The 10,481-nt window shown below is 41.5% G+C and overlaps 1 protein-coding gene across 1 annotated transcript in view; it reads right to left on the bottom strand.

Moving 5' to 3' along the window:
• Positions 1–385: 385 nt before the first annotated feature.
• Positions 386–10,481, bottom strand: part of LOC142468279 (gastrula zinc finger protein XlCGF66.1-like) — a 74,083-nt gene continuing 63,987 nt past the window's right edge. The window contains exons 7-9 of the transcript XR_012788615.1: positions 7,464–7,843; positions 5,992–6,126; positions 386–1,517 (exon numbers count right to left, since the gene is read on the bottom strand). The gene's annotated coding sequence lies outside the window, so the exon portion shown is untranslated. The remainder of the gene's footprint in view (positions 1,518–5,991; positions 6,127–7,463; positions 7,844–10,481) is intronic.

Genomic DNA, 10,481 nt, shown 5'->3' with positions numbered 1-10,481 from the left:
CTCGCATCCCATCACTCCTATTTTTCACCACCTTCCTAAAATACACAAATCCCTCGACACACCACCTGGACGTCCAATAGTTTTCAGTATAGGGGCACTGGGTGAACACTTATCGATTTATCATGATTATTATTTACAAACTATTGTTCACACTTTACCCTCACATCTATTGGACACATTCCACCTTCTCACGTTATTTAACAATTATCACTGGTCCCCGGATTTCATATGGGTGACATTAGATGTATCTTCATTATATTCTATTATTTCACATACACATGGTTGTCACGGTGAGATTATGGCAGGCTGTATAAGTCACACATAAATATATATAACAGTTGATATATATTTATCACTGGGTCTGAACTGGGACGAGACTTAGATATGATAAAATATAATTTATTCCTTGATAAAGGTGAACACACAAAATGTACAAATAACAGCAAAATATAGACACTTACTTAAACATTATGACAAGAAAGCCATCAGGATACAGACTGGGCCATTTCTTCCATACTTCAGCTGACATCACAGCAAGACAGGCAAAGTTATGAAGCACATGCAGGATATGGAAACATGAAGTCTTTGCATGCAGACAATGAAGACAATGAACAACATGGGTAAAGGGTGGCTCTGACTTATATATCATTTTAACCCTTCTTTCCCAGTTGCGGCGCCGAGCCGTCTAGCAAAAGTCCCTTTGAAGCTTTTGAAGCTGAGTTTGGACTTCCATTGTTTCGTGTGAAATGTCACACTTAAACTGGTCAGTTCCTTTGGTCACTTGGGCCAAGCTTAAACAATTAACAATTTAGCCTTTGATGACCAGGCTATGTAAATTCCCGCAGGATGTGTTTCCTGCTTATTACCATAGCAGAATGGAACCAAAATTCCATATCTGCTGTAAATACCTACCTAACGTCATAACTTTAATTCAGTATTACGTACGGGCAGGCGAGACATATTAATACATTCCGTCACACCTGACGGTCCCGGAGAGACCAAACATTACAGTGTAATATTAACATTAAGAGAGATATTAATATCTGGCCTTTAGTAGCTGCTAGGGATACAGTGATTAGACTCCCCAGGGAGGGCTTGGTGTCACGAATACACATAGGTAACTCTTAGCATGTTCAGCCAAGGACATCTCATAATATTCTTATATTTAATAAGGTCACTCATTCTGATATCCTGCTTGGGGTGACCCCACCCTTGCCCCCATCAATAAACCCTTTGAAGCAGGCTTTTGGCTTCCATTGTAAGTGTGAAGAACAAACACTCCGTTTCTTGGTTCCTGCCTCCCGCATAAACAATTAGGGCAGTTACCTTTTGGTCACTGGTGCTATGTGTCACACCTAAGGCCCAGACCTCCTGAATCAGCGGCCTTTGTAAGTGTGAGTTATAATGCTCACCCCCACTCTAGCTTCCTGCAAACAGGTATTAACATACTGTACACTAAAAAAAACCTTCTGCTTTTCACATTCAACTTCAATTAAGCCTTTTGAAGTCCAGATTTCCTGAAAAGACACAATACAGTGGTATTTTCTTAAACTGTAGCTTATTAACCCCTTAAGTCCCAGTGTGTGTGGTATGCAGACACTGATCCAGAAACAATAAAACATGGGGGAACAGGGGAATAAGCATTTTCATGTTATAACAAGGGTTAAATCACATTTCTGGGCCTCAGTCCATTTACCCCCTTGTCTCCCTGGCGAGGTTAAAGGGTGGCCAATTGGGGGGTAACCCCTTTAATCCCGGGCCAAATCCTCTCCATCGTCACAATGGTCTCCAAGCTACGAGACATTTTCTCGAATTGGATGTTTCATTTCACCAGTAACACATTGGTTTTCTTCTGGATTGTATTCACTTTTTGCTCACTGTGACAGGGTAAATAAAAGCCACCAGCTATACTGTATGCCTGGCAGACATATGTTTAGTCTGCAGTGCAGCAGTGACGAGGTTAACGTCAGCTGGGAACCTCAGGACAATTAGTTGGATCCCAGCTGCTTAATCAAGGTGTGTTAAAAACCCCAGGCTGTAGACACATGCTCCCTAGCTGATCAGGAGACAGGAGTAGAATACTGAACTAGATTACTGCTATAAGGTCTGTCTTTTTTGTATACTGTCTGAAGCAGGCGAATACCCTGAAACTCTGGAGAGAGAACAGCTTGATTTGAGGTCTGTTTTGCAAAGTACATGTGTTATGAACTGTTGTGTTTAACATGCTGAAAAGAAGCTCTTTTGTTTGCCGCGCTGAAGATAAGGAATTTTGTTTTGTCCGCTGAAGAAAAGCTATTTTTGTTTTGTGTGCTGTATATCTTTTAAGGCTAAATAAATAAGCATTGTCAAGAAACCCGCGTGTGTAGTTGCATGTACCCTGCAACATATGGTGTCAGAAGTGACGGGATTTTGAAAGACCCCTGCAGTTAAAGGGCCACACACACACACACACAAGAATGGAAAAAATGGAAGAACTTTTGAAAGAGTTTCTGTGCGAGCAGACCAGACAGCAGGGACAGTTAATGCAGGAGCAGACCAGACAGAGGGAACTAGTAATGCAGGAGCAGACCAAACAGCAGGGACTCTGTTAATGCAGGAACAGGCTCAACTACAAGCAGAGAGAGATGAAAGACTACAGGCAGCACAGGATGAGCGGATTGCCAAGCTGCTGACCCAATTCCAGGGGTCTGCCAGTCCAGAACTTGCAAACAAACCCCCGATACTCCTGAGGAAAATGGCTCCGAACGAGGATCCAGAGGCTTTTTTACTGACATTTGAATGGGTTGCCGAAGCTCAGGGCTGGGCTGCAGATCGCTGGGCAACTGCTTTGGCCCCGCTCCTCATAGGAGAAGCCCAGGCCTCATATCAGGGCCTCCCTGCAGATCAGGCAATGGACTACCGACAAGTAAAAGCCGCCATACTGGATCGCTTAGGTCTGACCCCAGAGACCTACGGGCAGCAGTTCTGGAACATGAAGTACACCGCTAAGATGAGACCCCGGGTCCTCGCTCAGCGTTTATTGGACTTGTGTATGCGTTGGATACAACCCGAGGAGTGCACTAAGGAGGCAATTCTTGAGCAGGTGGTTTTGGAACAATTCCTACAAATAATACCCCCTTCCGCACGCTCGTGGGTAAAACGCCACGCGGCTGAAACCCTAGCTTTGGCAGTCCGACTCGTGGAGAACTTCCTTGGGGCTGAGGAACAGGCGAGTGTCCTGAACCCGATGGATCCGACTCTACCGGCACCTGCGGACGCCCAAAGAGGGAGGTTGAATCAATGAGGAACCTACGGCCCGTCCACGCGCAACCGCCAAGTCCAACGGAAGGAGCAGTCGTTCCAGCAAGGGCGGAGTCCAAATGCTGGTCCCCGTCGAGACCCTCATCTCCTTCCTGATGTCGGCTTGTCACAAAATGAGAGGAACTTCTGAGGACGTCGCCCACAAGACCCACCAGATGCCTGGTCTCCAGTATCCGGTCCAGCGGAGCGCTATCCACGGCCCCCTCCTGCGAGGGAACCCTCTCCATGTTCCGCCTGCGGAGAACAAGGCCACCGGTACGTGGACTGTCCACATATGGATTGTTCCTTCAGCAGGACCGTCGCCTCAGCCTTCACTGGAGAAAATTACAAGCCCTGGCTACTTCCAGCCCAGGTTGGGGAAAAAACGTCCAGGACCTTGTAGACTCGGGCTCTGGGAAAACTCTGGTCTTCCAGGAACTGTTACCGCCTAACGTGTGTTCTTTTGACTCCCCATGGAGTATAGAATGTATACACGGCGATGTAAAGCGGTATCCGACGGCCAAAATCCGGCTACAGGTAAAAAGCCAGGAGGCCTACCTCAAAGTAGGAGTCGCTACTTTGCTCCCTGCCTCCGTTGTGCTCGGTCGGGACTGGCCTTTCTTTTCGGACCTAATGGCTCCAGTCTCTCACGAGGAGCCTTATTCTATGGCTCAGGAGAACCCTGGCAAACTGTTTCTCTTCTTGGCAGACCTTTTTCCCAGTAGACACCGGGTTCAAAAGACTCGGAAGCAAAGATGCTCTGACAAACAGGACTGGTTGCAGAAATCTGGGTCTCAAGGTGACCATTCTAATAGCCAGAAGTCACAAGTGATGACTGGGGATGGCCAGAGGGAGGGGGATATGGGCCCTGGAGATTTACCAGACCTATACCTCCCTGATTTTCGCCAGAGGCAAAGGGAAGACCCAGTCCTTGCTAGACAGTATGACAAGGTGGTAAAAATTGATGAGCAAATTTTGAATGCACAGGTGGTGATACTATTCCCCCATTTTGAGTTATCAAATGATATCCTGTATAGGGTGAATAGGCAGACACAAACAGGGGAGGTCACCAGACAGATATTGGTTCCCAAGGCGTTTGTTAAATCTGTGTTCACTCTAGCCCATACTGTCCCCTGGGGTGGTCACCTGGGCAGGGATAAAACATTGGACCTTATTTCGTCCCAATTCTATTGGCATGGGATGCATAGTGATATTGCTAAATTATACGCGGCATGTCCGGAGTGCCAGCTAACTAGTCCAAAGGGACAAAAACCAGCCCCTTTGGTTCCTCTACCCTTGGTGTCAGTTCCCTTTGAGAGGATTGGGGTAGACTTGGTAGGACCTCTAGAACCCTCTGCGAAAGGACACAGGTTTATTCTTGTAATAGTTGATTATGCAACAAGATATCCTGAGGCGTTCCCCCTGAGAACAGCAACGGCGAAACAAGTAGCCAACAAGTTGTTGGAGCTGTTCTCACGGGTTGGACTTCCCCAGGTTATGTTGACAGACCAAGGTACAAATTTTATGGCTAAACTGATGCAGGATGTCTTAAAATTACTAGAGGTCAAGTCTGTTCGGACATCGGTCTACCATCCACATGTGAAGATACGTCACATGTAACCCAGTGATAGGTATCCTTCCACTTGATGTCAGAGACGGAGTCAATGACATGCAACGTGTCCCGTATGTATGAGCGCAATTTAATGACATGAGGCTGTAAATAATAATCCACATACTGGGACACGTTGGACGCCATCGAGCCAATCCCCGACACAATAGGCCTCCCTGGTGGTTTAACTATATCTTTGTGCAATTTTGGAATGTGATAGAAAATAGGGGTTCTAGGGTGTTTGATGTATAAAAACCTGTGTTCTAATTTAGAAATAATCCCTTCAGAGAATGCACCCTGGAGGAGATTCCGGAATTCCAACTGATAACCCTCAGAGGGGTCCTTAGTGAGAGTCTGATATGATGTGGTGTCAAGGAGGAGGCGATGGGCCTCACAAAGATAATCTGCCCGATCCTGTAGGACAATCGTCCCCCCCTTATCTGCTTGGCGGACAATTAAATCATTATTATTTTTTATATTTAATAAAGCTTGATTTTCTTCTTTTGTGAGATTGTTATATTTCAGTTCTACATTATTAAGACACAACTGTTCTAGGTCCCTCAGGACTACTGTATAGAATGTTTCAATGAAATTACCCTTTGATTGGTAAGGGAAATATGTCGATTTTGGGACAAATGGTGATGATTTACATCTCAATAGAGTACCCTGATCTGTTTCAATTGGGCATGAACTGGAATCTAACAATGTATTTGAATCTTCCTCATGTATTGTAATATCCAAAAGTGAATTATTCGCTAGATCCTGATTATCAAGTATTGATCTCTTTGAGGATGGACCCATTAGTTTATCAGTAACACTAGAATTTTGTGTGTTATTTGGTCTGTTACCTATTTGGTCTGATTCCACCAAGAAAGAAGTCAGAGCATTTATGCATTCTTTTTCTTGTGTATTGAATTCAAATTCCAAATTATCATCCCCCTTTTGGGTGAAGTGTCGCATCAGAGTTAACTTGCGTATGTATCTATTCAAGTCCACGAACAGGTGAAACCTATTCGGTGTACTATTTGGGGCAAATGAAAGACCTTTAGCTAATAATGATATGTGATGTGGAGTGAGTGTATGTGATGAAAGATTGTAAATACCGTGTTTGTGTGGTGTGTCTACTATCATCTTCATTTTCTTCTGTCCTTGCTTCTTTGCTCCTCCTCTTTTTCTTCGGGGTAGTTGTTGATTCTGTTTCTCCCAAAGTGGATATCTCTTTTCCTTTTCTCTCTGTTCTAAAAAAGAGGTGGATTTGTTTGATTTATTAGGTGAAGTATAGTTTGTTGAGTTAGAACCCTTAGTGCTAGTTTTTGATCTTGCTCCTTCCCTATGTTCCACTGCAATTTGTTCATGGGACTCCCCATTATCCTCACAACCGTCCCCCAACACAGAGTACCGATTGGAGGTGGAACAACTTGCAGAGGAAGTGGTAGGAGTGACCTTGTGATGTTCCTTTTCTTTCCTATCCATCCTAGCTTCTTTAATTAATGTAATAATTTCATTTTTTTCTTTCTCATTAGATATAGGTTTTTTATTTGTTTTAGAATCTCTATTCTCATGTCTATAACCTGAGCTGGATCTACCATACCTACAATGTTGGAACGAGTCACCCTTCCTTCTCCAATTTCTTACTCTATCATTTGCGTAGTCATCTTTATCGCGTTTGAGTTTATTTGTTTTCCTATCTATGATTTCTTTCTCAAATGATATTACCCTTTTGTGTACTGTTTCATCCAAACGGATGAATTCCTCTGTACCTTCAAATGGTTTAATAATTTCTTGTACTTGAGCTATCTCCTTCCCTACTTTCTCCAATCTTTCTTTTCTGTAAGAGATCAAGAGGTTAATAAGAGACACTGAGCATGTTTCCAAAATAGCATTCCACTCTTTTGTGAATATTTCAGGTGCCTCAAATGTCGTTTTTTTTTTAATTCTTAAACCTCTTGGAACTAGCTTAATATCTATATAGTTCTGGAGAGAAAGTAGGTCTAACCAATTTCTTGTTTCATCTTTCGTGTAATTCTCCAATTCTTGAAAGTTATTTTTGAGATATATATTATTCTCCACAATATCAGTGGTGTCCTCATTTACAATGTTTGCAAGTTTATTCCTTCTGGCTAAACGTTCCTCACAATTCTGCATCATTTTAGTATATATGATATTGCACTTCTATCACAACAAACAATTAGCACTAAATAGCCACTAACTAAAATGAATACAATTATTGTATTTAAGATGAAATATTCTAGCAATTCAAGGTTGTAATATGGCTGCTACCTTTTAAAGTGATAAATAACAGAACAAAACAGAGATATAAAGGAGCGCCTAATACAACAACCTGCCTAACTGTGAGTAGGTAACCTACTGTGTTTGAACAACCTATGGGGTGGCCAAGGGGGGTAATTGTAAAATAGAACCTATGTTACTATAAGATAAAACATATATAACAATTGAATGACTTTAATATGGAATATGCATAAAGAAAAAATATATAAAAAAATTTAAAAAAAATATATATAAAATATGTTAATAAAATTTTTTCCAATGGAAAAGTCCAAAAACTTTAAAAAACCTTAAAAAACATAGAGTCCCGTTCCAGATGAATGCATCCAGGTATAAGGCAGCCTGTTGGAAAGGGATCACAACTCCCTATGGATACCTATGGAAGAAAAGAGAAAAAAACAGGCGCACACCTAGTGCATTAAAGTATAACAATAAGTTTATGGAACATTAAAAACAGACAAATGCCCACTCACAAGTGAAACGGTAATAAGTGCAGTTATGAGATAGGCCCTCATAAGCCAGTGGTAGCGTCCGGATCAGCAATGGTGTCCTCTCCTACACACACGTGGCGCGGTCTCCTTCTACCGGAAGTGACGTCCACCCGGTCTGGTGCCCTGCAAAAAGAAGTCCCTCCGGGAACCAAAGCCTTCGCCTGCCTGCTTCTGGCTGCTGCACCACCAGGGGAAACAGATCTTTCATTTAAGTTTCAGGAAAAAGGCTACGATATGGCAATTGTTAATAAATCATTTTCAGATGCTAGTTTACTGGATCGTGCATCTCTGTTGGAAAAATCCAAAAGAAAAACAATAATTAAAAATGAGGTTACATCCAAAGGATCCGTGCCTAAATTTATTACACAGTTTAATCAGTCTGCCAAACAAATTAAAAAAGTAATCAATGACCATTGGAACATTCTGGTCAGCGATCCAGAAATTGGTCACCTTTTGCCAAAACATGCTCCTGTGATCTTTAGGAAAGCAAGGAGTATAAAAACAATGATTGCTCCGAGCAAGTTAAAAACATCAAAGGTAGTCAACAATTTAAGAGTGGATGGTTCTGTTCCCATCAGGGTAAAGGGGAACTTTGGATGTGGGAGAGGCAGATGTTTAACGTGCAAACACTTGATTAAAACCAATACATTTAAATCTTATTCCAATGGCACCTCACATGATATAGCAGAATACATCAATTGTCTTAGTGAATATGTTATCTATCTGATATCATGTGAGTGCGGACTACAATATGTAGGCCGCACATCAAGAGCCCTAAGCACGAGGTTTTTAGAGCATCGAAGGAATATAATAAATGGGTGCCAAACACATAACCTCTCCCGCCATTATTGTAATGAACACTCAAAAGATCCAAGGTCCCTACGAGTCATGGGCATTGAATATATCCCCACTACATTCATGGGTGGGGATCGCTTCAAAAGATTGTGTATGAGGGAGACTTACTGGATGTATATTTTGGATACATTACACCCAAAGGGACACAATGACCACATTGACACTAGCACTATAGTGTGATCACTCAAGGCGGGTGATCCTTCGGAGGTCTGGTTTGAGTGCTCTATAGCACTCCCTTTGAACTATGTTGACATGTCAGGTCTTTAAATGTTTCTTCCCACCGCAATCTCTAAAAGCGATTATATAAATAATCCTATTTGTGGTGTACTATATTTTTTTATTGCATCATATTGTGGATGTGTCTGTTCAAGTCCAGAGCTGGTCTCATTCTATTATTCATAGTTTTGCATCATATTCACATTGGTATACTTAGAGTCACTTTAGTCATTTCCACATATATATACACATATATTCACAATTCATATTTATATTTATCTATTCATATAATCACTATACATTTATACAAACACATATTCAAGTATAACATTTTTAATACATACACTTTATTAAGTACACAGCACTTTCACATACTGTATATACTCAGGTACATATACTATCATGTTGAGGATTCTTCTGTCCTTGCTAAACAACAACCTTTGCTGTACCTCTGACTCGAATTGTAATCTATGATATTTATTTATCATTAATGGATCAACAACAGGTATATATTTGTTACCTTAAACCCGGTTGGATATATTTTGCAGCAAATTAATTGCTGACCAATGATGTTGGGGGTTAATTGGGTAGTTAGTATTCATTGTGATCAGTACTCTCCAATTCTTGAGACTTCTCAATTAAATTTTGTAAAATACAGCTAACCTATTTTGTAAAAATACAGTATATATTTGTTATTCGAATTTAGACACAAAAATTGGTTATTATTAAATTCATTTTTAAATTTAAATACGCATATTAGTTTATAATTAAATGTTGTTCCAATATATTCAATTCCTTTAATCACTGTCTGAATAGTTATATCAATTGAAGTATAAATATGTATATACAATAATACCACATGAGCTATATCTTATATCTCTGCAAATACAGTGGTATCCCCATAACCTTTCCATTGCAATTAATGCAGCATGAAAATTTGAATCTATGGACTGGTTTAAATTATGTAACTAATGTTTTAATTGTTCTAATTATTCCAATTGTGTATGCAAATTAACCTTGTTATAAATACTGTGGGGTCACAACCAATGGGTATCCCCTGATGAAGTCATCATAGATGACGAAACGCTTAGGGCGTGGCTAAGGCAGAGGAGGCACTTTCCCACTGAGAACTTTGTCACGGACCAAGACAAACGCAGGCTGTGAGAGGCAAAGCCAAACAGAAGAGCGGATACATCTCTGTTTCCCCTGGTGGTGCAGCAGCCAGAAGCAGGCAGGCGAAGGCTTTGGTTCACGGAGGGACTTCCTTTTGCGGGGCACCAGACCGGGTGGACGTCACTTCCGGTAGAAGGAGACCGCGCCACGTGTGTGTAGGAGAGGACACCATTGCTGATCCGGACGCTACCACTGGCTTATGAGGGCCTATCTCATAACTGCATTTATTACCGTTACACTTGTGAGTGGGCATTTGTCTGTTTTTAATGTTCCATAAACTTATTGTTATACTTTAATGCACTAGGTGTGCGCCTGTTTTTTTCTCTTTTCTTCCATATATATATATAGAGTATATATATAATGTGTGTGTGAAAGCAATGTATAATAACTGAATCTCTGCAACGCAGTACCATGAAACGCATAAGTGATCAATGCCTGTAACAAACATCCAGACCACCTCATGGATCTAGCAGTATGTATGGGTAAACAGCCCTCAATAGGCAATAGAGTGGTTACAATGTAACGCTATTCACCACCACACAACCAGTATCACCGAAGGTGAGGGCAATTCA

Source organism: Ascaphus truei, chromosome 1, assembly GCF_040206685.1.
Source record: "Ascaphus truei isolate aAscTru1 chromosome 1, aAscTru1.hap1, whole genome shotgun sequence".
Lineage (NCBI taxonomy): Eukaryota > Metazoa > Chordata > Amphibia > Anura > Ascaphidae > Ascaphus > Ascaphus truei.
This window is presented reverse-complemented; position numbering and strand designations above follow the sequence as displayed.